Source organism: Augochlora pura, chromosome 8 (assembly GCF_028453695.1).
Source record: "Augochlora pura isolate Apur16 chromosome 8, APUR_v2.2.1, whole genome shotgun sequence".
Lineage (NCBI taxonomy): Eukaryota > Metazoa > Arthropoda > Insecta > Hymenoptera > Halictidae > Augochlora > Augochlora pura.
Genome location: NC_135779.1, coordinates 1,611,060 through 1,636,054, shown reverse-complemented (window position 1 = coordinate 1,636,054; position 24,995 = coordinate 1,611,060). Strand labels below are relative to the sequence as shown.

Genomic DNA, 24,995 nt, shown 5'->3' with positions numbered 1-24,995 from the left:
TCATTCTCTTTCTTATTCTCTATCGCGCGTTCTCTTTCTCTTATTTTCTATCGCGGGTTCTCTCTGTCTGTCTCTCTCTCTCTCATGTTCTCTCTCTATCTCACGTTATCGTTCTCCATCCATCCCTAAGCATCGATCTACTTCGCGCAAGTATTTCCAGTTCTCCGCTATCTTCAAAATTGTTGGAATTCTGTATCTGTCCGTGTCGGCACGATAAAGGTGTTCGAGCGAGCGAATAGGTGTACGGTCGAGCTTCGAGAGAATCGGCCAATCGATAACGGATGCGTGCCCGTTTATCGAGCGATTCTCCTCGGATCGAGTGTATCGCTGGGTCAAGTTTATTCTGACTGTGAACAAGATTAACCTTTTAAGGAGGAGGATCTGCTATCTAGTCGCTTTCACTGATGTAACTTATACGACGCGGCAGGTTTAGATGTATTATTAATTATTAAAGTAGTTAGAAGATGTCGTAGTGAGTAGATGTTGTATAGATATCATTATAGTGGATTATAAGGTATAAATAATTATTTATTATTAAAATGATTAAAGTATGTATATATTGCATCTTTTAATAAAATTAAATTAAAGTCAGCATCCTCTATGACAAGAGACCATTTTGATGACCACCATTTCGTATATAATCTAACAAATACGACTGCCAATTGTTTCTATTAAATGGAAAAAAGATTTGAATCTTCTGTCACTAAAATCTGGGAATTAAAATAAACGAGAGAAAAATCGCCTTCCATCAAGTAAATCATTAATTACAAAAAACTGCTAACAAACACAATTCTGTAAAAAAGTCATAGCCCAAGGGGTTAAGCGCTTAAAAAATGGTATCACCGTCGCAGAAACGTATCTTTCGTAATTTCCAAGAGAATATTTCGATTGGCCGCGCAGAGCGCGGAGCACCGAGCTTTTTCGAGGATGCGCCGGAAAGCGCATCGATTCGCCGGCGTGCAGACGTGTCCCGGTTCGATCGACAACACAAATTGCAGACAGCCGATTGGATCGCGGGGGCGGATTCCCGGCCGCGGACTACGCGATTCAATTAAAGGAGGGCCCACCCCCCGCCCGGTACTCGTGTCCAATTTCCCACGAATAGATTTCGATCGGTTTCCTTCGAAGAAGCCGTTCCAGGCTCGAGTTAACCGCGGCTAGTTATCGATCGCGTTAATCGCGGGGCTTGTTAATCGGCTACGGTTTTATCGGAGCCGCTCGCAACGCGCTCTCAACGCTTTCAATTCAACCCCCCTTGCACTACGATTCAAGCTGCATTGATTAGCACTTAATTGCCGTTGATATTTCTCTTAATTAAACTATTCTTGTTTCTTTTATTGTCATTATGTGCTTTCGTTTTCAGACTCTGATAATGATAGAGCCGGTCGGTATCGAGGGAGAAGAAATCAGGAAACGGGTTAAATAAATACCTTGACGTCGCCGAGTTGTCTAGGGTCCTTGACAAATCGTTCGGAAACAGAGCCGATGGATTAGATTCTACTCGCCGAGCCTTGCTCGAGATAAAGAACGTCGTACCGGTGAAACGGCTCCGGAAGATACACCGTCGTTTGGGAAAAGTGCAGCCGGCGCAGTTGCCGGTCGGACAAAGCGTTAATAGATCGACTCGGAACGGGTTAACGGGACTTTTTGCCAGCCCCGCATCCGAAAGATCGCGCCAGCTCCTAGGATGCTAGTGGAACGAGCCGGCGCCTGGTCGGGCAACTGGTCCGTAACACCCGGAACGACCGCATCCGAGCATTTACGACATCGTTACATCGCCGTAACATTACCGCCGCGGCCGCGCCGCACCGCACCGCGGGGCGGGCTTCCGCACGGCCGTCGGAGTAAATTAGCCGCGTCGTGTCGGATAGAGACCGGCCCGGATAATCTCGCCTCCAATTTGTTGCCGGCGAGAGCCGAAAAAGCGGCGAGTCATCGTTCGCGGTCCCTGTATCGGCGCCGGGCGCCGCGAAATGGATATCAAGGAAGCGGGAATCCTCGGTCTCCTTACCAAGAGGCGATGGCCGAAGGGCTCGCCAGAGATAAGGGCTTCGCCGGGAGGAAGGGGTTGCGGATGTAGCGCGACGGCCGGCCGGGGGGAAAAGAGAGCGGACGGAGAGCGACGGGCCGGGCAAAAGGAAAGAGGCAAAGCTTTGTCCACGGCGCGGCGCACTGTTCATTTGCCTCTGACAGAACGGATTAAAGGGATCCGTTCGTTTGGTGGGCACACGACTGGCCCCTCCCGGCCTCCCCCGCGCGGCAGCCCCCCTTCCTCGCCGTTCTCCCTTTCTTTCCGCCGTTCGTTCTCCACTTTCGGAGCCGGATTGTTTGCGGGCATCGAGTACACCGGAGCCAGAGGGCTCTACGTGACGAAACGCGAGCTCCGGACCGAGCGGGTAAATGGAACGAGCTTTTACGCCGTGATACTCCGGCCCATTCCCCAGGCCTCACCCTGGACCCCCGGTCTTCTTTCGATCGCTCCTCTCTTTCGCTCCGTCCATCGACCTCTCTCTCTTTCTCTCTTTCGTCTCTTTCCCCCCTCTCTCTTTCTCTCTTTCCTCTCTTTCCTCCTCGTCACCGATCGTTTCATTTACCTACTCTCCCGCGTGGCTCTCCTCCCGGACCCGCCTGCCAAGGCGCGTCCCCTCTTATCCGCTCGGCGCGACGTTCCGCGCGAGAATTAACCTCGCCACACGGTTCACAAATCGAATTTCCATTGAAATTACGCGACGGTGTCGGTCCACGGAGACAAAGGAATCGTAGCCCGGGCCGCGTCGGCTACGGCGAGATTGTTGTCTTGATTTTCCGTGAAAATCTTTCTCCGCTCCGTGCGGAATTTTTATGGAAAACACGCGGCGTCGTTCGTCGCTGAAGAAATTCTACGTGCCGGATAAATTGCGGGGATTGCGATCGACGGTGACGGTATTTATCCTGCAATTAATCGCGTTTAGCAACGTTGCTTAAAGTCGGGTACTTGCAGTATCGTTCCTTTCGTGCTTTGTTAATTACCGTTTAATTCATTATTAATCATTTCCTCGATGGAAAGAGATTTTTGTTTTCCGATTGTCTTCAAATGTTCGTCACGAGCCTGACTCGTTGTTGCAGTGCAAGGGGGTTGATACTTTCTTCAATAGGACCAGACAATTCCTGTCTGGTTTTGAAGAATTCAATTTGGTTACGATTTTGGAATAAATTAGTAACATTTATATCTGTTAGACCTTGCTTAGAATTTTTGTCGCGAGTCTGACTTGTTATTATATTACAAGGGGTTTATACAAATCTAGACTTCTATCGACCACCGACTTCCCTATTATTCGTCAGACATTCGCGCAGCCTGTGCAAAACCGTAAAATTTCATCGTCGATGCAACAAGGGACGCGCTTCGATCCGATCCGAGCGAGAAGCGTCAGCCGAGAAATTTGCATGAAAACAACGGCGCGAAGGACTGGATATCGACGAGTCGCGATCAGGATCCCGAGGGAATCCGCGCCCGTTCCCAAGGAAATCTGACAAGAAAGTTTCCGCGAGGAGGCGCAATTCCGGATCATTAGCCGGTCGGTCCGAGTCTCCGCCGGCTCAATTATCGCGATATCGATGGCCGATCGATTTTTCTTGGCGAGAGCCGCGGTGCCAATAAAATCGGAGCGTTGCTCGCGGCGTCCACGCTCGCCGTTTCGTCCCCGATTGATGGAGACAGACTTGCTAGAAAAGATAATTAACTCTGTCCCTGCCGCGCGCTTCCTCCTTTTTCCATCGCGCCGAGCCGAGCCGTTCGCGCGTATATCCCCGCGAGCCTCTCTCGCCAACGTCTCGCTGTCATTTATTCGATCGCGTTTTATTTCCTCTCCTCTCCTCTCCTCTCATTGCCGCGTCGCGTAAGGACGTTATTCGAGCTATTCGAGATATCCGAGCGCGTCCTACAGCGCTTCCGAACGGTCCCCGGCCGTGAGAAATTTTTACAATTTTTTCTTCTCAGGTATTCCACCGTGTTTGCCGAGCTACACGGACCCTTAACCCCTTGCAGTACTATCATCTTCGCAGTTACAATAATTAAATAATTCTCGATTGGAATAATTTCTTAAAGGAGAAATAAAATTAATATTTATAGCGTGTTTACAATTACTTCGGCGCTCAAGTATCACTGGCAAAAAGACAGAATTTTATTTCGACTTAAAGAAACGAAATAACATTCATGCTTAACAGTATTATTGTTAGAAATCATAATCAGGAATCGGACTCGTCAAAGTACGGCATGGGGTTAATTATTAACCCTTTGCACTCGAGCGGTGACTCTGACGCACCACTGCAATCGTTACGTCACGTTTTAAAATAATATTTCTATTACAAAAACTGTTTTAGTATGAGTTACAAGATTGAATTTCAATTGGACATAACCTCTTCACCTTGCAAAATGAAAATGCTACATGTGAGAAATGTTACTTTAGAATTCCAGTTAAAATAGCTTCGAGCACAAAGGGTTAAGAGTTATTTATCCCTCGGCGGGGCCCATCAATCGCGGAGGTCGCCGAGGTCCGGCGCAGCGATCCGCCGACGTCGGCACAGCCGTCACCGCGAGAAAGTCCGCGGACCGGGTGAATTTATAACCGGAGTTGTCTCCATTAATATTATTGGGAGGCTGGCGTTATCAATAGATCTGCTAATGCCGAGGCAATAATTCTCGCAGCCTAGCGCCGGCACACCGTAATGATCGCCGTACAATGCTCCATAAATAGAGTGTAACCGGTCGGAGGATCGATACGCTCCCATTATGGTCCCGTAATTCGTTAGTCCCTTCCTCGACCCTTCCTTCATAACTCTCCGCGGCCGACAGTGATTTACCCTTGGTCGTCGAACGAACCGATTCTTTCCGGGGTCCTCGAAACACCGGACATCCTTTTTTCCCTTCTTTCGAACGCGAGGAACGATTTTACGTCCTTCTTAGGTCTGAAACGTCTTATGTTCGAAAATGGAAAGAAGACGTCTTTGAGACTGCCAAAAAATTGTTTTAAGGATATCCATAAAATATCTATAAGATATGTACAGGACATACAGATGATGCGCTTTGAATATCCAAAGGACGTCTTCATTTTTAACATAGTATATTCTAGGACGTTTATAGGATGTTCGTGGGATATTTGAGTTGTGTTAAAGAGGTCCTTGTGCTACCCGGAACGCAGCTATGTTTGCGAGAACCGGCCTTCGTCGACGAGAAGTATATTTCAAATAGTTATAAAACAATATATTAAAATAATAATAGTAAACTAATATATTCAAACAACGATAAAATAACATATTCTACTAACGAACTGATATAAAATAAAATCACATCGATCATCAATCACAGCGATCGGAAGCGGGATTTCGATCGAGTATAGCAGCGGTAGCCATGGTCAAAGGATCGAGGAACGGGATTGGAGCGGGAATCTCGGAGCAGGGCGGAGGGATATGGAACAGGAAGAGGAACAGGAGCGGAAGGTTTCCGGGCTATTGGCCCCGGCACTTATGCTCGTGGTTATACCGCGCCATCGACGTCGATCCATTTATCGGCCGGCCACTATTAATGGTTCGTGCGTACACGGATTAACGTCGACGTGGAATCCGGGGGGAGGGATGTGCCACGGGGTGGGCACGTCGACGCAATCCTCGCCGACGCATTGTGGAGTTTTTGGCGAGCGGTCGCGTAATATCCCTGGCCTGGTCACTGCGTAAACTGGTTTTGGGGTTTGAGCGTGTCCAACCCGGCTCTCTCTCTCTCTCTCCCCGATACACCGAGCGAGTCCGCCTGTCCGGGCATTGCATTAAATCTGATGGACCGTTTGCGCCAGCTTGCGCGCGCCGGCCATCGTTTCTCTTAATATTCCGAAATTTTTCACCGGCCCGGGGCGACACCACGTCGTCGCTCACCGAACGCGTCGCGACGTCAAATTCGCCGCTACGAGACAGACTTTTTTTTTTGTTTTGAGAATCCTTCGATGCGTTTCTATATTGTCTCTTACGATCATTTGCTCGAGCATAATTTTCGATTGCATAGTTTCCGTTTCATAGAGGATGGTTGTCGCAGAAGAACAGGTGCATATATACAGGTCAAATGAATTATTTCACCGTAGATTACTTTAAAACCAATTTGGGATCTCAGAATTGTATTTCCGGAGCATCAAGAACAGCAAACAAACTTTATACTCCACCCATTAAAGCACACACTCTATGTAACACAAAAGGGTCTTACTAGCCAAGTTAATAAAGAATAATAATAATAATAATATCGATTTAGTTGCAACTAGCGAGTATGTAATTCGAAACCTCGGGACTTCCACTAAAAGTGGAATACACTGATGTTCGAGTATTTAGATTCGACGTATCGCCGCTTTGAACGCGGTACATAAAGCGGGGCGCTGCCGGTGGAAAAATTCGCGGAAAGAAAGAAGAGGAGGATAGAGTGACTAATCGACCGAAAGATATTACAAATATTAATATTCATTGGGGGGGGGGGGGTGGAAAAGCGGCGCGCAAAACGAGAACGAAAGATATATTTAATACACGCCGGGCGATGGATCGCGCGGATAAAAGAGATTTCTTCATCGAAAGTGGGGGACGGGGGGCGGGCGGCGGCGAGCTATTAATAATACCGCGGGAATATTCCGGGGGGTAGTACAACGATAATCCGGCAAAGCCGATTCCGCGGGCAAGGCATCATTTAAAACATTTTCGGCTTACATTTACACAGGCAGCCAGGTTGATTTTCAGTTATACCGCAGCATGTCCGCTAAAGAGATCCAAACAGGCGAGTTTCAGCCTGAAATCCCACAATCCCGTATGAAAGCGAGCCACCAGCCCACATCACGGTCATCCCCGAGCGTCCACAATGAACGCTCTCTCTCTCTCTCCTCTCCTCTCTTCTCTGTTCCGCTCTGATCTGCTCCGCTCTGATCTCTGGAGAGCGGCGTAGACGTGCACCGAGTTCCGCGATTTCCTCGTTAATTACAGGCATACCGCGCGCGTGTGTATGTGTGTATGTGTGTGTGTGGGCCTGGGAGACGGCCGGAATCAGCGTCGCTCAAACAAACCGGTCTATTAGGGACCCGCTAATTGAAAAATCCGCCGGTGTTTGTGCGCCGGGAACGATTACCCCGGCGAAGTCAAACAAAGAAATCGAAAATTCTGTTTGTCCGACCGGGATATATACATCGCGCGCAACGCTAATTGCTCTCGGCCGCGCGCGAGATCCGCCGCCTTTTCCCGCGAGGATCGCCGCGCGAGCCTCCTCCCGAACGGCAAATGGAATGCCTAATAATTGTGTCGCTCTCTTAACCCTTTGCACTCGCGCGGTGACTGTGAGGCACCATAAAATTATAAAATTGTTCCATCGCATGGAATAAACATAAACTCTGTACTAACAAAATTCGTATTTAAACAATTTCTACTCGTTGAATTACGCCGTAAAATTGGCGTAAAAATGCGCCGCACGCAATGTGTTAACACCGATGATTATTTTCGCTATTGTCAGCGACCGTGTTTATTCCGTATGCAAATTCGTGGGAATTCTTGGTACAGTTCATGCTCCGTCGATATACGTATTCAAAGTCCTCGTTTGCTGCAACGATGCCCCTAAATACGGCGATCTCCTCTTTTTTTTAAAAGGACCGTGAAGCCGTAGCGCCGGATTAAAGGAGATTAAATTTTAACTTTCTACCCGATGGGTATCCTCTCTTATCCCTCCCCTCCGTCCTCCCACCCACCTATATCTTTCCGATGGGACGGCTTCGTTCGATTGTCTCTGTTCTCCTATTGTCTCGCGAACGGTCGATCCGGATATACCTGGATTATTCCGACCGAGCTGCCACGTTTATTAATTAATAATACGAGAAACTCGTCCGTGAAATCATGCACAATAAAGCATCGAGCTAATATGTCGTCAATGGGCCACGCTTCGTTCCCCATTTCCCCATTTCCCCATCCCTCCCCGGATTCATTGATTTTAAATCAACCGGACGTCTACTGGAACAAGATTTGTTTAATATTTAACGACTGTAGTAATTATCGTCGACGCTGGAAAATTTGCATTGATCGCAGTGATCTTGGAATTGTTAGACCCTTACCGTTGCAGTATCGTCTGCCTGCAACGAGATGCAGGCAAGCGTACACAGGTTGATTCTCCTTTACGCTAGACACCGAGTCGCGATGGTCGCGCGCAGGCATGCGACGAATCGCGTTAACATGATTCGAGGAATTTTTGTTCGCGCGTGTAATTCGATTCGCGCCAAGGAAACGAACGGCGAGTGTCTCTAATGAAATGTTGTCGCCTTTTCTCGATGGGTTCCTCCGAGCGTGTGCCTTCCCCCCTCTAAATATAGAAGAGTGTCCCGCGGCGCGCGGACCAACCCGTTATTATTGTAAAAAGACGGCGTTGTACGGGTCACCGTGGTTTCTGGTACATTTGTCATCACCCCAGCGTAGAAATCCCGACACGGTTTACTCGTCGCCGGCCGAGAATAACCGCGGCGCGACTCGATCAAAATGATCCTTTATTTAAAGAATGCCGTCGGATTGATTCCTGGTTGCGATCGGGCTTGTCCTCTTTTATGCATTAACCCGTTCGCGCTGCAACCGGATCCGAAAGGATTCTGTCACGAGATCAGAGTGCTTTAATTATTCGATCGTTCGAGCCACGTTTAGCGTCGTCGCGGTACTAATTCGGCGGAAGTATTAATCGATTGCTAATAATAGCGCCTTTAATAATTCTTTGAATAATTTACTTTTCAGGCTATTTTAATTTTTTGGTCCATTTCAATTTTTTCGTATATTTCAATTTTTTAGTCTATGTTAATCTTTTAGCCTATTTCAATCATCTATTCTATTTTATTTATTTAGTCTATCTTAATCTTTTAATTTACTCATATTTTTGTTAACAATTCATAATTGTTCCAGCAACGATTTAGATGGTCGCATAGCCTTTCAAGAATTCCATCGATACGTCCCGGCTCCGGATTTACAGAGATCGACTGAATCGGAGTTGCATTTAATTTCAGGCGATCCGCGCTGTCGCGATAAAACCGCGGCTAGAAGTCGGCTTTCTTTAAGGTCGCGGTTACAGCCACTCGGATCATCGAATTTTCGTTTCCGTTCATCCGCGGCGCACGCGATTGCCCGAGAGCCCCCGTAAGGAGTTTAGAGATTTCTTCTCCGACGCGAGGCCCGTCGAGAAATCGACTCGCCGATACCGATCAAACCTCTTCAAACTTATCAACTCTCGAATCTCGCCCGGGGCACAATGGAGCCTCCCATCGATTATACAATGAACAATAGCTCTGCTCGAAGCCCCGCTAACTCGGTATCTCGATGAAAAGGGGGAACAAATTTATTTTCACCTCGTCCGAATTCCCGACGAAGGACCGACGCGTTGAACTATGGCGATGCCTCCGTGTCGGAGTTTTAATGCTATTTGGAATTTTTATATTTTCTATATTTTCTATATTTTACTTATTATATTGTAGTAGCGGCGCTGGTCAAAAGCCGGCCAGGTGAAAGTCCTCGCGGTCCGAGACGGCTGTTCGAAACAAGCCCGAGTCGCGTCGCGTCACGTTCTTCGCTCTTTCGCATCCAATTAGTCGATGGAACAATGCTGCCTCTGGATGCGCCGCCACCAGCGTCATTATTCGCGAGGGTTCGGTCGGCGTGTTCCGCGAGGGCGCCGCGCGGCCCGCCGCGGCCCGACCCGCGGCATTAGCAGTCGACAGAAACGTCGTTAGGGATCTCCGTGGTGCTGCCGGAATCGCGAGCGCCGGTGTCTGGTAATTGGTAGCGGCGCGACGGGGATGCGACTCGCGTCGGCGAATGCAGCCGATGTCCTGGAGTGCGTCTCATCCTGCCCGGAATCCTTGAGCTCGTTACGTCTAACCGAACGCGAAATTTCGGGCTCGGGCCGTCTCCGGACCCCCGAATGCCTCCTCTGGTCGACTACTTAGCCAACTTAGCTACTTGGCCAATCGCGAACTATCGCGAATTATAAATCTAATAATAAATACAAAATTCTGTACTCTGTACTGAAAGAAATCTTTCGAATAGCATGCTCGCATTGCCAATCAATGCACAGTTTGTTATAAAGAAAAAAACAGAATTTATTCTCCGATCCAGTACTTGAAATTGGAGAGATCTCTACATTCGGTTGCGTATAAAACTGTATTTTAAAACTCTGTCCGAGGCTCCCGAAACTTTTCTGGACTTTCAATTTAACTTTGCGATGCACAATCGGGCAAGACATACCGATTTAAAGTCGCCGTCTTCACGGATTTTTTTAACGAAAATTCAGAGAAAGCGGATGCCACTTGTCGCATCATGAAGATTCACCGTCTAGCTATTGTTATCTCAGCCATTTATGTTAGCAGAAAAATCTCTTAAATTCGCCTCGTTTCGAACCGAAAAATCCCACAACCGACTCGGTGCTGCTCGCCTCATGCTGCTAGGTGTCTAATTAAAATCTGGTGCAGCGGTAAGCCTGACCGAGAGCAAATCGAATCCATGTTACGTTTAGGGTTCAGCCCCGAATTGCGGTTTGCGTTGGCTCTTCGGCCGTCGCGCGCCGCGCGCAGGCATTCGACGATACAGAATTGGTGGAGTTCGCCTGGTAGTTGAAGATTCAGTTTACTCTGGAACGGAACTGGTCGCGACGCGGCGGGACGTGGCGCGGGCCCGACCCGGCCCGACCCGGCGCACACGGACGTTCGTCCCGCTATCGGACAATAGAAAACGGAAGGCAAGTTTGTTATCCGATTAGCTCGATTCCCGGGCATTCCGGAACGAAGGCAGCTGCTCGAGCAATTGGTAGCTATCAACGATATTTACCGGCGTCAACCCTTTGCACCCGAAGCCATTTCAATTGTAGATTTCAAACAATTCTCTTCAATCAGAGTATTTTTCTTTTTCTGGGACAAAGTGCACTTTGATGTACATGAAATTAATTCCTGTGAATCGTGCCGACAGTTTCGTTATTTAATAATTTTTTAAATATATGCTTTGCTGTTTCAAAAATTATCTTGGGATGCGATCAGTTGCCGTTTAAGCGTAAAGGATTAAATATCAACCGGATTAGCCAGACTACCGAGGGCGAACAAATATTCGATGCTTAACCACTCATCCGCGTTGATTCGTTTTCAAGATAAATTTCTTTGTCATGCGTTTCATCGATCCCGCTGATTGTAGATCATCTTTTAAAGATGGAGATGTTTCGTTGCTACTAAAAATTTCATCGTTCTCAGCGAAATGTTGTAACTGCATCCCAACCGAACGATAAAACCGATACGTCTCAAAGTCCGGCGTGGTCCATGTATTAAAACGAGTCACTGTTTCCCGGCGACTGAATCGCCTTCCACACGTTGGGCATGGTCGAACCTGCATCCGCATCATCCTTCATCGCGCGCAAACCCGCACTGGTTACACGAACGAAAAATATCGGATGCGTCTCACCTGGCGGGCCAATTTCTCCAGCTTCCCGAGCTCGGTCCAACTCCGAACAAGTTATTATCGTTGGAAGGCGTCCCCGAACGTTGGCGGGTAGCATACTTGAACGACGCCCAAGTTGCCAGCTAGCTGGCTGCGGAACGATGCGCGAGTGATAGGGGTGGGGCCATGCCGTGGCCGGTGGCCTTGGGCCAATATATTCTCGTTTCTCTCGGGCGGGGCCATAGTCTTCGCCGAGGCGACAAAAGAGCCGGCACCGTGCCGCGCGCGGCTTATCAATCAGCCGGAAAGCATCAATCGCGATTTACCGAAAGGTAGGAACCACGGCGATCCGTCCGCGAGCAGCGCCGCCAGATTTACGGCCGGCGAAAATTGAAGGAAGCGACTGCTTGCCGGGTGACGTATCGCGGTGATTTTTCAAGCCCGGCACCGTCCGCTCATAAATAGTTCGGGGGCGGCTGAGAGGCGGAGTGGCAGAGCACGGCTGTCCGAGGCATCGCGGCCAAACGATTCGAAGGGGCAACGAGGCATAGCGATCAACAGGCGGTGACAGTCGCGCTGGCCCGGCTAACCGGTTAGCGTCGTCGCGCTACGCTGCGCCGACAATGAGACCAGTTCTTCGGACTATTACGTCGCCGTGAATCACTGTTCAACAGCCGGCGTTGCAACGCCGATTAGAACCGCCGGCCTTGGGGCTTGTTGATGCACCATTCATCGAACAGCGAGGGATCGATGATGTATTTTTAACCCTGTCGTCGCGTTGCCACGCTCCGACACTCCGTGACCCCATAGGAGTCCCACGGGGTACGCGATCGACAGACGCAATCTTTGCGAGCCGCGACGCGCTAGCTGTTTGCGGCAGGCTGTCGGAATTAGTAGAAGCTGCGCTCATAGTTTCTTACCTCCTAAATCGACTTTAACCTTAGCCAATGTTAGGCCAATTGGCAAAGAAAAAGAGAAGGAGAAACGTTTCGTCCCGGGCCCTTTAGCGGACTCGTCAGTAAGGCTTTCTAGCTGTTTCTGCCTTAGATAAGGTTAAAACGACGGTTTCGCCGTGTATCTAGAAACAGGGACGATCTTAGTTAACTTTCAGGAACGGTATCTATCCGTTAGCAAGTGCCAGTTGTAGTCGTCACTTCAATTTCCTAGGTTCGAACTACTCGAAGCAATAATGATTCTCCAATTAATTTCCAATTCGGTAGAATCTCCATTTCTACTAAAATTCTGCCGACACAAATTCCTCCCGCCGGAGACAGGAAAAGGCTGGCGTTTAAGAAAAAGCCGGCTAATAAATAATCGAAGGGAAAGGCTGCAGCTCTGCGAGTCCCCTCCTCCCCCGCAAAGGATTCGCGGAAACAGCCCGGTAAACCGTTCCGGTTGCCGGAGGGTCGCGCAGGCAACGGGGCCGCATATTTCTCGCAGAAAAGTCGTTCCACGATTCGGTTGTTCCACGGATACTCTGTGTCTGGGCCGACGGTCGTTTCTCCTCGGGTCGAAAGGTAAAGCCAGTTACACCTGGCCGTGCCCGGCCGAGACGGCGTCGCGACGTCTCTCGAATCGAATCGGCGAACGAGTTCCTTGAAACTTTCATGCTCGCCGACTGCCAGCGAACCCGGGACCGCCTTATTTTTCTGCTTCCTTTTGCCAGCGACACCCTGCCGCACCCTCCGACGCCCTCCGACGCCCTCCGACGCCCTCCGACGCCCTGCGACGCCTGGCGAATGCAGCTCGCAAATATTTTCCCTCGTGGATTCGCAGGACACGGCGAGCCTCGATTACACCTGCATTATTTCTGCCGCCCTGCCCCCGAAAATGCCCCGACTCGTACAGAGAATAATTTTCTTTGTTTCGCGAATATTTATTGTGTCTTCCCTGCAGGAAAATGTCGCGAAACGGCGGCGATTTTTTTAATACGTTTTTGGATGCGAAAGATGTATACGCGAGAGATTTAACCCGTTACCTTACTATTTTCTTCATAGTTAGAAAGATGGGCAATGTTTCTATTGTAATCATTTCTTAGAAGGAGACGCGAAAATATTTATTGCGTTTGTATATGTTTACTGGAATGGTTAAATACCGACGGCAAGAGGCGAGACTTTTATTCCGGCTTGAAAGAACCGAATAACATTTATACTTGATACGATATTAATAGAGATCTCTACGACGAACAGGTTATGTCAAAATACAGCAAGGTGTTGAACACGTCTTTTAGGTGTTCCCATTTTTGTTATCAATGGCTAGTTATTGCACCGAGGTTGAATCGTGTTCCAATTGGCCGTGGAACGTCGAATAAACTGTATTGTGCGAGGGATACGCGTCGAAAATTGGTCAGCCCGAATTTTCGAAAAACGGACGGCGTCGCACAATGAACTCGCTTATTTTCGCTCCGTTCTTCATTATCGCGTTCATCGCATCGATTTGTTTACGGCAACGGTTTTCATAGTCGCGATATTTCGTCGAGCGCGACGCGTCCTCTCGATGGAACATCGGGGGGAAAAATATCGCCGTACGGGAACTGCGAATAATTATCGTTAGGGAAGAAGGAACATTACGCGTTGTAAATTAAATTAGCAATTAACTTGCTGCCCCGTGGGAAAAAAGGATATGCAATCGTGAAAAGAAAACGCGAGCCGACGTAAAAAAATCGCAGTTGAATCAAAGGTGTCGTAACGTTTGCAACAACAATGGTTTACGTTCACGTTAATTGTCACGAAAATGTGCAGTCCGGCTTTTTACTGTTCCACTCGAACCTTTTCATTTCTATAGCGATCGCAACCCTTTTTAACCCCTTCGCCCCCGAGAAGCCATTTTCACTGTAAAACTGATATAATTTTCCTGGCTCATAGTGTTTCTATTCTACGCAACAAAGTGCACTTTTACGCACATGAAATTGATATTTATAGCTCGCCTTAATGGTTAACTAATTGATAATTTTTTAAATCTAAATTTTGTCTATGCAACGATTATCGTGTTAGAGCGATTTTAGAGCCTCGGAGTGCAAAGGGTTAATTATACATTAATCGATAATTAAAATTCCGAATTCGTCGTAAGCTTGTCAAGTTGCCGATTATGGCAGCAACGTGTTGCGGTGAAAAATACGCGTATCTCCTGTTAAATGTTTAACAGGAAATTCTACGTCGGGCATCGTCCCGTGGAAATTGCCACTGTCTTTCCCTGTTCGCCGCGCGGTTATCGTTTATATCAATTTCTGCGGAAATACGGGCACCGTTAACTGGAATCGCAATGTACGATTAACTCGGTGCACGCGCGCCGCCCGGATAAAACGTGGAAGCGGGGCCCCGAACGGTGGCCGTCGGTGGCCGACGTTGCCCGGCAACGGGCACGGCTAGTTTACACAGCCGATAAAGCCGAATAAAATTGTTATTGAATTATCGTCCGCGTAAAATTGATATTGTTCCGAAGCCGAGGACTTTCGGCGATTTTCTTCTTGAAAATCTGAAAACTTGAAGACCCGGTTATTATCGTAATAACGACAACCTTTGCGTCAATGCATGATTTAATCTAGAATTAAGTCTGAATTTGTTTATTTCGAATTATCAGCTAAAATAGAGTTCAAGATCGTATTTCACATGTCCGGCGAGAGACGGCCAATTTTATAATCGCGTGAACGTTGGCGTACGCGATTTTATTTTCTTAATTTTCCGTAATCGTTTCCGCCGTTGCTCTTGGCTTTAATGCGCCGATTATCGTTACGTCCGCTGCAGAATATCGGGATCCAATGATCGCGATAATTTCATTTCAACTGCCCCGCTGTTCAATCACGAAAACTCGATGGTTAAATTTGATGAATTGTAAAATATATGCTGCACGCATTATAATAACATACGTAATCGTTTCGACCAGGGTAGGCGATGATTACACATCGCCCTCGTCCAGCTCCGAATTACACGTGAAATCCGTAGCTCTGGCAAAATTGTAATAATTTCTGCTGGGCCACCAAGACCGGGCATCGAAAGAAGGAATACGACCGGCGCGGTGTTCGCGATCGATGCGAACCCGCCAATATTTCGAGCTTCGAATCGTTTCCTCGGCGGCGGCGAGAACAACGAGGCCGCGAATTAGAGGATTTTAGCGTCTCGAGCTGGGTTGTTACCAAACCTAATCCCGCGCCGCAGTGTTTGTTTATCGACATGTTTGTTTGTGACGTTTCGTCACCGTGTCGAATATTATTTACCATCGTAGTTCACGCGACGACTTTCTCGCCGACGTGCAGAGCGTCGCGGCGCGTTCGGCCTCTCCAGAATCCCGAGGGAACCCGGGGCTACGTGTATCGATGTCGACGCGAAACTTAATACCCCGATCAATACCAAGCAAGTCGGCTTTAAACTCTCGCTCTATCCCCCCGCGCGCCCGCGCGGCCCCCGTATCTATCAAAGGGAAAGGACGCGAATCCAAAAAGATCTATTTACAGTGCACGCGCCGGGAATATTAATCTTTTAGCGTCGATACGCGAGCGCGCGCGCCGGCTCGTCGATGAGCTGCGAAACGAGAGCCGGAGCGAGGATCGCGGCAGTTGCGACCAGCCGCGCCGTTTGTAATAAAAATTTGAAAGAAAAAAAGAAACCCTGTGTACCAAGCTTTAATATCCTGCGACCTGCTTCCGGTAAAAGAGAGAGAAGATGGACCAGATTCTTAATAAGATCGCAGCTTTTATTTTGTAAGGGGCCTTGAGAATGATTTCGGAAGGAGACTTCTCGGCATTGGTTTTTCAAATTATTATCGAGGCGACGATTTATGTTGCTGATTAAAATGAAATTGGGCTCCGAGTTTAAGAAAATAGTTATTAATATATTTCGCGAATTTTTGGAGGTTTTCTGCTTTCAACGAGATAGATAAACGCTATGATTTGGTCGCCTTAGACTGTAGCCTATAAACCTAGATTACCCTATAACCTAATAATAGAAGTATTTTTATATATTTATATTGTACAAGTGGACTCTGGAGTCTGTCCAATAAATACATAAACTAGGCTGAAGAGATTGAACGAAACATTAATTCGTTTTCTAATAAAATTTGAAAATGAACTATTCGTATTATATATTATAAATTTTGTTACGAACTATAGAGAGAAGATAGCGTGAAGAGTAAGTTTCGACTCGGTAAGAAATGCAATATGATGGTAAATTATGGAGCCTTTTTTTTACTAGTGTTTCGGGGTATCGAGCGCCGCGGAGGACCGTCCGCCATTTTGGTGGCATCGATAGACGATGCAGCGGCTCGATGAGGAAAGGAAAGGTCGCGAGAAAAATTGTCGTTGAACCGAGAGAACGAGTAAGTCGTCTTCAACGAACAAAATGGTCGTGGAAATAAACGACCGCAAAATGGAAGAAACGTCCCGTAGAAAATTGCCGGGCCGCGCCTGCGGCGTAAAATTACGCTAGCCAAGCGACGCCATTTTTTCTCCGTCCGTGGACCGGTCGACGTTATTACGGCGTCCTCTCGCGAAAGGAAGCCTTCCTCTCTCTTTTTCTCTATCTATCTCGTTTCTCTCTCTCTCTCTCTCCCCCGTCTAAGAATAAGTAAACCGTTCGTTTACACGGGACCGTCTTTCCGCGTTTACCTCTCGGCGAGGTTTTTTCCTTCCTGTCCATCGCAGGACCAGGTGAGAAGTGAAACGGGAAAGGAAGACGTGGATCGATACCGAGAGAGAAAGAGAGAGAGAGAGAGAGAGAGCACGGCAAGCTTTTCACGGTTCGTCGCGATCGTTTTAATTCAATTTGAATCGGGAATTTCTTCGGAGAGATAAACGCGGCACCCCCCGAAGCCTCGGGAACATTTTTAATACTGCAGACCTTAATTAATAGGTGGACGTAGAGTCTCCGGGCGTACAATCTGCGCCAGATATCTCCTACCATTTCCGTTGAAAATTTTATTCGAACGTTCCCTTCGGTTTCGTTGATTCTGCGCGCGAAAATTGTCGACTTCCGTAAATTGTGAAACGATGGCGGAGAGGTTAAAACGGAATGAACAATGTTAGAAGAGAGTGGTAGAGAGTTTTAGAGAGTGTAAGAGAGTTTTGGAGGTTAGGGGAGAGTTTTAAGAACTAGAAGAGAATTCTAAAGGTTAGAAGAGAGTTTAAAAGACTAGAAAAGTGTTCTAGGAACTAAAACAGAGTTCTGAAAATTAGTGAGGACGAAAGTGGAGACAGAGCAATTATGACTGTAAAAAATTATTTCATAATTTTTACCGCGAAAACAAAGGTACAGCAAGGCCTTCGATGAAATAAAAACAATGTCGCACCTCGCGCTCGGCATAGTTTGCATTGCTAATAAAAACGAGCATTCGAACAGCGCGACGATAAAGCAGCGGAACCCGATTCCGTTTCCGGATCCAGCGATTTACGGTAGCTCGCGCGGACAGGCCTGGTCCGCGTGGAAATATTTGATGCGAGCGTGGCCAACGTATGGACGGTCGCCTGAATTTCTATTATTCCCCGAACCTAATCCGGCGGACCGGTGCTGGAAGCCGTGATCCCGCGGTCTCGTGATCGAGGGGGGCGCGAACGGGTTGTAAAGGGGTGCCCACCGCCAACTCCGCGAGTTTCATTTAACGCGCCGCGTCACCGATATGTGAGAAATTGTAACAGGGGGTGGGTTGGGCCGGCGCACAGTTTGCGGATCTCGTTTCCACGGTAAACAAGCGTGGCAGCCGCCGCGCGTGATTACCGGTCACAGTACGGGCTCATTAATATGATAGCGCATAATTGTCGACGCGACCCGGCCGGAATTATGTGGGGCCGCGTCGACGACGACGACGGGGTGAGGGGGGTGGTGGAGTGGACGGGGCGGGCAAAGCCGTCAACATTTCGAGGGAAATTCGGCGAACGGTCGGAACCAAGACCGGGGACCGTTCAACGCAGTTTCCGGCGCGCGGAAGCTGACCAAATTTCGAGGAATAACCGGTGCGTGCTAATGGCCGATGGTTCGACAGTGGCACGGCGATAGGAGATGCCCGGGGCTCTCAAAACGCGGAGCTGGAAATATTCCGTCTTCGAGATTTCGTCCGCTGGAGGGTTAATGTCAAAAAGTAGTCATTTCCAGCGCAATCGGAGCAAAGCGCCGCGTACTCCGTCTATAAACCCTCGATCCCTCGGCACCTAAAAAGCGAATCCATCTCGAAGAAACAGACAGCTTTAATTTCCCACTATCTTCGAATCGCGAAGCTGCCGGTTGCATATGTCCGCCGACACGCGAGACAAATTCTGAATTGAACCTCGCGACCGCGAGCCGCGGAATAAAGGCGTTCTTACGCGAAACACGCTGGTCTCCTCCAGACGTTTCCATCCTTCTTTCCGCGAACAATCGCGAGACCTCGCTCCTCGCTCGCAGCACCGCCAGACCCGCGATGTCACCGGCCGGAAAGAAACTTTACGCCGGGTCCTCATTGTGCTACCCTCGTCGCGAAGTGTATTGCACGGTGCGGCGGCGAGGCGCTCTGTTCTCGGCGTAAACAGTTTGCATAATAATTTCGCGCGGCAGAACGGTTATCTGCCGGCGCTGCGAGTCGAGAGAGCAGAGAGAGAGAGAGAGAGAGAGAGAGAGAGAGAGGGAGAGAGGGAGAGTTGAGAGAGTCGAGAGTGGAGAATGTATAGCGGACGACGAAGAGCCAGCGATACTCTTCGGCGACAACTTTGCGCCGAGGTTCGTCCTAGGGTTTTTCATCTTGCGACAAGCAGACGGACGGACGTACGGACGTGCGCGAACTGCTATTCGGGAAATGCTCGGTTTTCTCTGGCTTTCTAGTCCCTGTGTCGCCGTGAGTTGCTCTTTGCTTGCTGATCGCGTGGAAACAGTTTTCCCTATTCTTCTACCGCTTTGGAATTAATCAGAGTCTTTTGAAACGAACGTTTTCGATTTGTGAAAATCTTTGAGAAGATCGAGACGAGCAGATACGCGATTATTAACCTCTATAATGATAATCATAATAATGATAAATTGAGTTGACGTAAGCTTGAAATAAAAGCTCTATGCGGACCGCTCTAAATAATTGAATCGATTTTTAAATTGCGCCGGGTTCACCTCCGTCGAGTGAAATCTGTCGGAACATGTTCGGCCGAATACCTCCACAGTCCACGGGCATACCATTAACAAATAATTAATCCTATTTGGCGAAAACTCTTGGCAGGAACGTCCACGCGGAGCCGAAAATCCCGGAAGCCCGGTGGCTCGTTAAACAGCCGCCGAACGAATGGCGGCGTTAATAATCAACAACGGTGGTATTCGTAGCATCGCGTAGACCCGTCTCTCCCATCCGTGAGCGAAGCTCTAAAGGGGGGATGCCGGTTAATCGGAGAGAACGAGAGCGAAGCGAAATTGTGAGGCGGTGGAAAATGCATTATTTAGCCGGCGGATCGTACATTTTGGGTGAAACGTTTCGAGGGACTGTCGTAGGTCTTTCTAAAGAGAGAGAAAGAGAGAGAGAGAGAACGAGAAAGGGGGATTCTTTTGGAGGGTTTTCAATTGGGTATTAACCCTTCACGGACGAGAGGCGATTCGCGATCGCCAAGGTATTTCGTTTGGCAGGTCGAATGAGAGGCGACAGCCGGTATTTATATTATTATTATTATTCTGTATTAATTAAATCCGAATTAATTCTCTAAATGTTAAGATAATTTCAATATAAATTATATAATTGTATTTAAGTCGCATTCAAATTATATTTCTACTATATCCGAATGAAAGGGTTAAAAATATTTCAACGAACCCGGCTGCGTCGCGACAGATTAGCGTAACAGTGTCGCCGGGATTAACGGTATAGCGCGAGAAACTTGTTTAACGTATCGGCGTCTCGAGAGGCGTCCTGTTTAAAACTAGCGCGCAAAGTGCGTTACTCTTTCTGCCTCTCTCTCTCTCTCTCTCTCTCTCTCTCTTTCTCGCCTCCCCTCACCACTCCCTTCGAGGCGGACATTAAGGTAACAAGATTCATCGGCAGACTGTCGCGGCGTTCTCGCAAGATAAAACTCGACGGCGAGAAAATCGGGGACGCCTGGATGCTGGATGCGAAGGAAGTTGCAACGAGCTTCTCCACAGCAATCACCCTTTCCGTTTCGAAACAAGCGTCGCGCGTAAATACGAGGTTTGCGACGGAAGCCGTCGGCCGAGTTCAACCCCTTCGCTACAGAATTTTCTGTCCCCTAATATCAATGCTGGGAGCAACGCAAACTAACTTTTTTTTGGTTTAAAGGAACATCGTTTTATTCAGCGTAGCTTTCATTTAACGCTTGGGATAATATTCGTATAAAGATTATATTTATTTTATCATAAAATTTACTAAACACGAATATTATTAATTTCATCTAAATCGATAGGACACTCTTCGTATAAAGGAGAATTGACCGCGAATTTTCGTCGCCTCGTAGAGAGTGTCACGGTGAACAGAGTGCTCGTGTCGAAAGGGTTAAAAAGAATCGTAGCGAACGGAAAGAGGCGGAGCATTTGATATTAGGCACGTTAACCGATTGCACTATAATAACGATTAATTTCTTCTAAATCTAAAAACGAAATTGTATTTTTCTATTAGCGGAGTCTAGAAACGAGATTAAATAAAGACGATAGAAGAAACAAAAATGATCTGGTCCTAATTATGGAAAATATTAAGTACAAATAAGTTCTAATCGACGCAGCGTGAAAAGAGTCGTGGCGTAAAGGGTTAAACGAGTGCGTTTATTCTCGCGAAGCGTTTCGACGGTGTCGAGCAGCCATTTTCGCGGTATCGAATCGCAGCGAGGACCGGACGGGCGATATTCCTGGGAGCGTAGAGTCGCAGCCTCGTAAAACCGTGTTCGCCGTATCTAAACGCCAGCTTCCCGGCGAACAAAGGATACGTCATCGGGACAGCGCCGTTTCCGCTCGGGCCGCGAGCGTCGCGTTCTCCCGCGGGGGCTGTAAAACCCGTTCGCCGTGCACGGAAACAAACCGTAACAGGCTTTATGGGGGTAACCGAGAGAGAGAGAGAGAGAGAGAGAGAGAGAGAGAGAGAGAGAGAGAGAGAGAGAGAGAGAGAGAGAGAGAGAGAGAGAGAGAGAGAGAGAGAAAGAGAGGGAGAGAGAGAGAGAGAGAGAGAGCCCCGGGCATCGATCCGTTCCCAATGCATGAAATTAAGACGTTCCCCGGGTGTTATCAACGCGCCTGGTTTATCGCCGCGGGGGCAACGTTGTTGTCCGCCGATCGCCGGAAAATCTGCAATGCGGTTCCACGGAACATTCCGATTCCGCTGGAACAATAAACCGCCCGGTGAAATCGGTGGACAGGAGTCGGAAATTGTCTCCGATACATTTCGAAACTCTCTATAGACTATTGGCTACATAACCTTTGCTAACTGGCTGTATAATTTCAGAAATATTGCGTCGAAGTAAATTGTCAATTAACAGAATCTTCCTCCGGCACTTTATAATAATAATCTCTAGATAATAATCCGGATACAGTCGAGTCGGATGGAATTCAAACGAGATACCGCGGCGAGACGTCTGTTACCCGAAATCCCCGGTGTATCCAAGGATCAACAGAACCCCTTAGACACGGACCATCGAACGTCTCGAACAATGACGCGCCCCCGTTCTTCGTCGCAACAATGTTTCGCTGTCTCTCGGCACAATGGTGAGAGCGGATAAGTCGCGCGAGAGAGTTTACGTATTTACGGACGGAGAGAGCTGGCGCGGCGTTTCGTGTTTGTTAAACACGGCTGCTCGTTTGTCGAGCTACCGTGCCAATTAGCAATTAGACGATTAATCATGGCCGTCGGCGTTCGTCTATCGTTATTGTCCCCGCGCTTTTGGCGGACGGAAAACGCGGCGGTGAAGCGGAGTTCCGCGCGCCGAAAGGGACGATTCGTTTCTAAGTCGGTTGCGGTCGAAAAGAAAGCGACCCTTTGTTAAAATGGAAGCACGGCTTGTGCATGGTTTGTATACCAGATAATTGCGTCGGCGACGAAAACGACGCCTCGAAAAAATCCGCGCGAAAGGGGATATCCAAACGAGGGAGTAATCGGCGGAGTTTACGCGACGCTGGCGGCGCATCGCCTCGAATAACAAGCGCGCGCGCGACCCTGAAGGGATCGCTGGAAAAGGCGTGGATTCAAAGGAGGATCATCGTTCGTCTCCGGATCGAGAGATGACGCGAAACGAGTCGAGGTTCGCGCGACGACGGTGCCGCGGCGGCAGCCGTTTGATTAAACCGTGCAAGGATGCAGCTCCGCTGCCGGCTCGAGGGTGCGAAAGCGAAAACGAGGGGGTGTTCAGAGACACACGGTGCGAGAGAGAAAAAGAGAGAGAGAGAGAGAGAGAGAACTCGTCAGCTTTTCGTGATCGTCGGAGCGTGGCAGGCTGCTTAAACTCGGCGTGCTCGTCGATTCTCCGCTCGAACTTCCCAGCAGCGCGCCGCCTCGATATTCATCGTCGCGACGCCGACTGCGGAGAGCGGCGCGGAGCGGAACGGCGCGGTGAAAAAGAGGATGCCTGGGGACCGAGCGGGCGCGCACAACCGGAAGGAGAAAGAAGGAGCAGGCGACGACGCAGAAGTGCCGTCAAGTGGAATGCAAGGTGATGCAGACGCTTCTTGCACTCTCTCTCTCTCTCTCTCTCTCTCTCCGCCATCCACTCGCGCCCTGCTCTCCTCTTCGCCTCACTCGTTTCCCGTCCGCCCTTTCATTCGGCCTCCCTCGACACTATATATTTTATTCTGCTTGTCCGGCCCAAGTATTTTCCGGTTTTCCGGAACCGCTCCGGTCCCTCTCTACTCCTCGATCCGTCCCTGCTTTCGCTCTCTTTTCTCGTTGTCTCACCTTTTTTGTACATGTAGGATACTCCTGTATATAGAGTAAAAAATAGAGACCTCTAAGGATTAACTGAACATACAAAATACCGTAAATAAACGCTTCCGAATTTTAGACCAAACTGCTGAACTCGTTCCGAGTCGTCGCGTTCCTTCTCACACCTACGCTTCGTCCTTCATCCTTCTTCTTCGTTCGGATCTCTGCACCCTGCAGTCTTCGAGGATCACTATCGTTACAGAAATATCTCTGACGCGATACTCGCGCCTCGCTGGACAAGTCACTCGCCCTAAATTAACCCCTCGCGCTATGACGAGTCAGACTCGTGACGAAGATTCCACGAAAGATCTACTAAATTAATAAATTATTCATTTCCTGTAAATCGAAATCGAAGTGAATTTTCTTTTTGTCATCAAAGTCTCGAAATGGAAGGTAATATAAACAATACGATAAACAAAAATTATTGAGTTGTATTCAGGAAAATATTAAGGAGAGATAGGTGCTAATCAACGCAGCATAAAAGCAGTCACAGCGCAAGGGGTCAATTATTGTTCCAACAATATTTCCTGCATATGTTCTCCTGAAATATTTTTATATATATATATCTTTCGAATCGAAGAGAACAGGATTCCAAGGGAGGCATCGGAAACAACGACGAATCGTTTTTCGACTTCTCAAGAATACTTTCGAACAACTAGTCGAACCGTTCGCGCGACACTCCGAATTCATCCGCGTAAGCAGTCCGAGAAAAATGTGGCAAAATCCCAGCCGTACGCGGATACGTTCGAAGGATCGTGCGGATCGCGTATTTCCCCGGGCAACTTCCCTTATCATTCCTATTTCCCTTAATCGCCACGGTTCGCTTTTTGTCCGCACGTGCCGCGCGAGATCGCGTCCCCTTATCATTTATTTTCCCCGCTACGTTATTTCTACCTCCGGTTCTCGCCAAAGAAAACGCTTCTCGGCCTTTCCTTTCAACCTCGCAACCCCCGCCCCTCCTCCTTCGCCGCCGCACGCAGAGAGCCGGGTCTGCGTCTCCTCTCTCTTTCCAGCGATTTCACGATGCGGAGCACGCGTTGATCGCAAGAATGAAAAGTACGACGTTACGTGGCCGGCTATTCTGTCTGGCTCGATGCATTCTTTGCCCGTCGCCAGTTCTCCCGTTCTTCTCGCGTTTTTCGTCACCCCTTTTCGCTATCTATCCAGCTCCCACCGCGCGTTCTGTCTCTCCATCGCTCTCACTCTCCCTCCCTTCTTCTCTCTCTTTCTCTCTCGCCGTCTTTTTCTCTTCCCTTTTCCCTCTCTCTCTTTCTCCCTCGTTCCAACGCGTGTTATTCGACTGAAAAGGATCAGACCGCAGCCGCGAGCGTGTGTGTGTGTGTGTGTGTGGGCGCACTCCATTCCTGATTTCTTCTCGTCGCTCCCTCGATAACGCCTGTCACGTTCCCCATCCCCGAGCTTTTTCCGACCGGCATTATTTTTCCTGTTACGTCCGCCGGCCGAAGGGATCGCGGCGAGATCGGGAACTGGATCGCGGCGAGCGACCGGTTATCAGAGGACTCTGACGAGATTCCCGAAGAAATTGGAAGAAGCGCTCGACAGGACGGCGGAGCAGCTGTTTTACGTCTGGCCGGCGGATCCGCGGGATCTGAGATAATCGAGGGACGCGGCGCGAGGAATAACACCAAGGAAAGTTGTCGCTTGTATAGCGAGGCGATTCTTAATTGTCATTCATTTCTTAACCCTTTGACTAC

General features: G+C 48.6%; 1 long non-coding RNA gene across 1 annotated transcript in view; it reads right to left on the bottom strand.

Annotated features, from left to right (window-relative positions):
• LOC144474318 (uncharacterized) overlaps positions 1-24,995 on the bottom strand; it is a 111,047-nt gene that overhangs the window by 26,385 nt on the left and 59,667 nt on the right. The window lies entirely within an intron of this gene.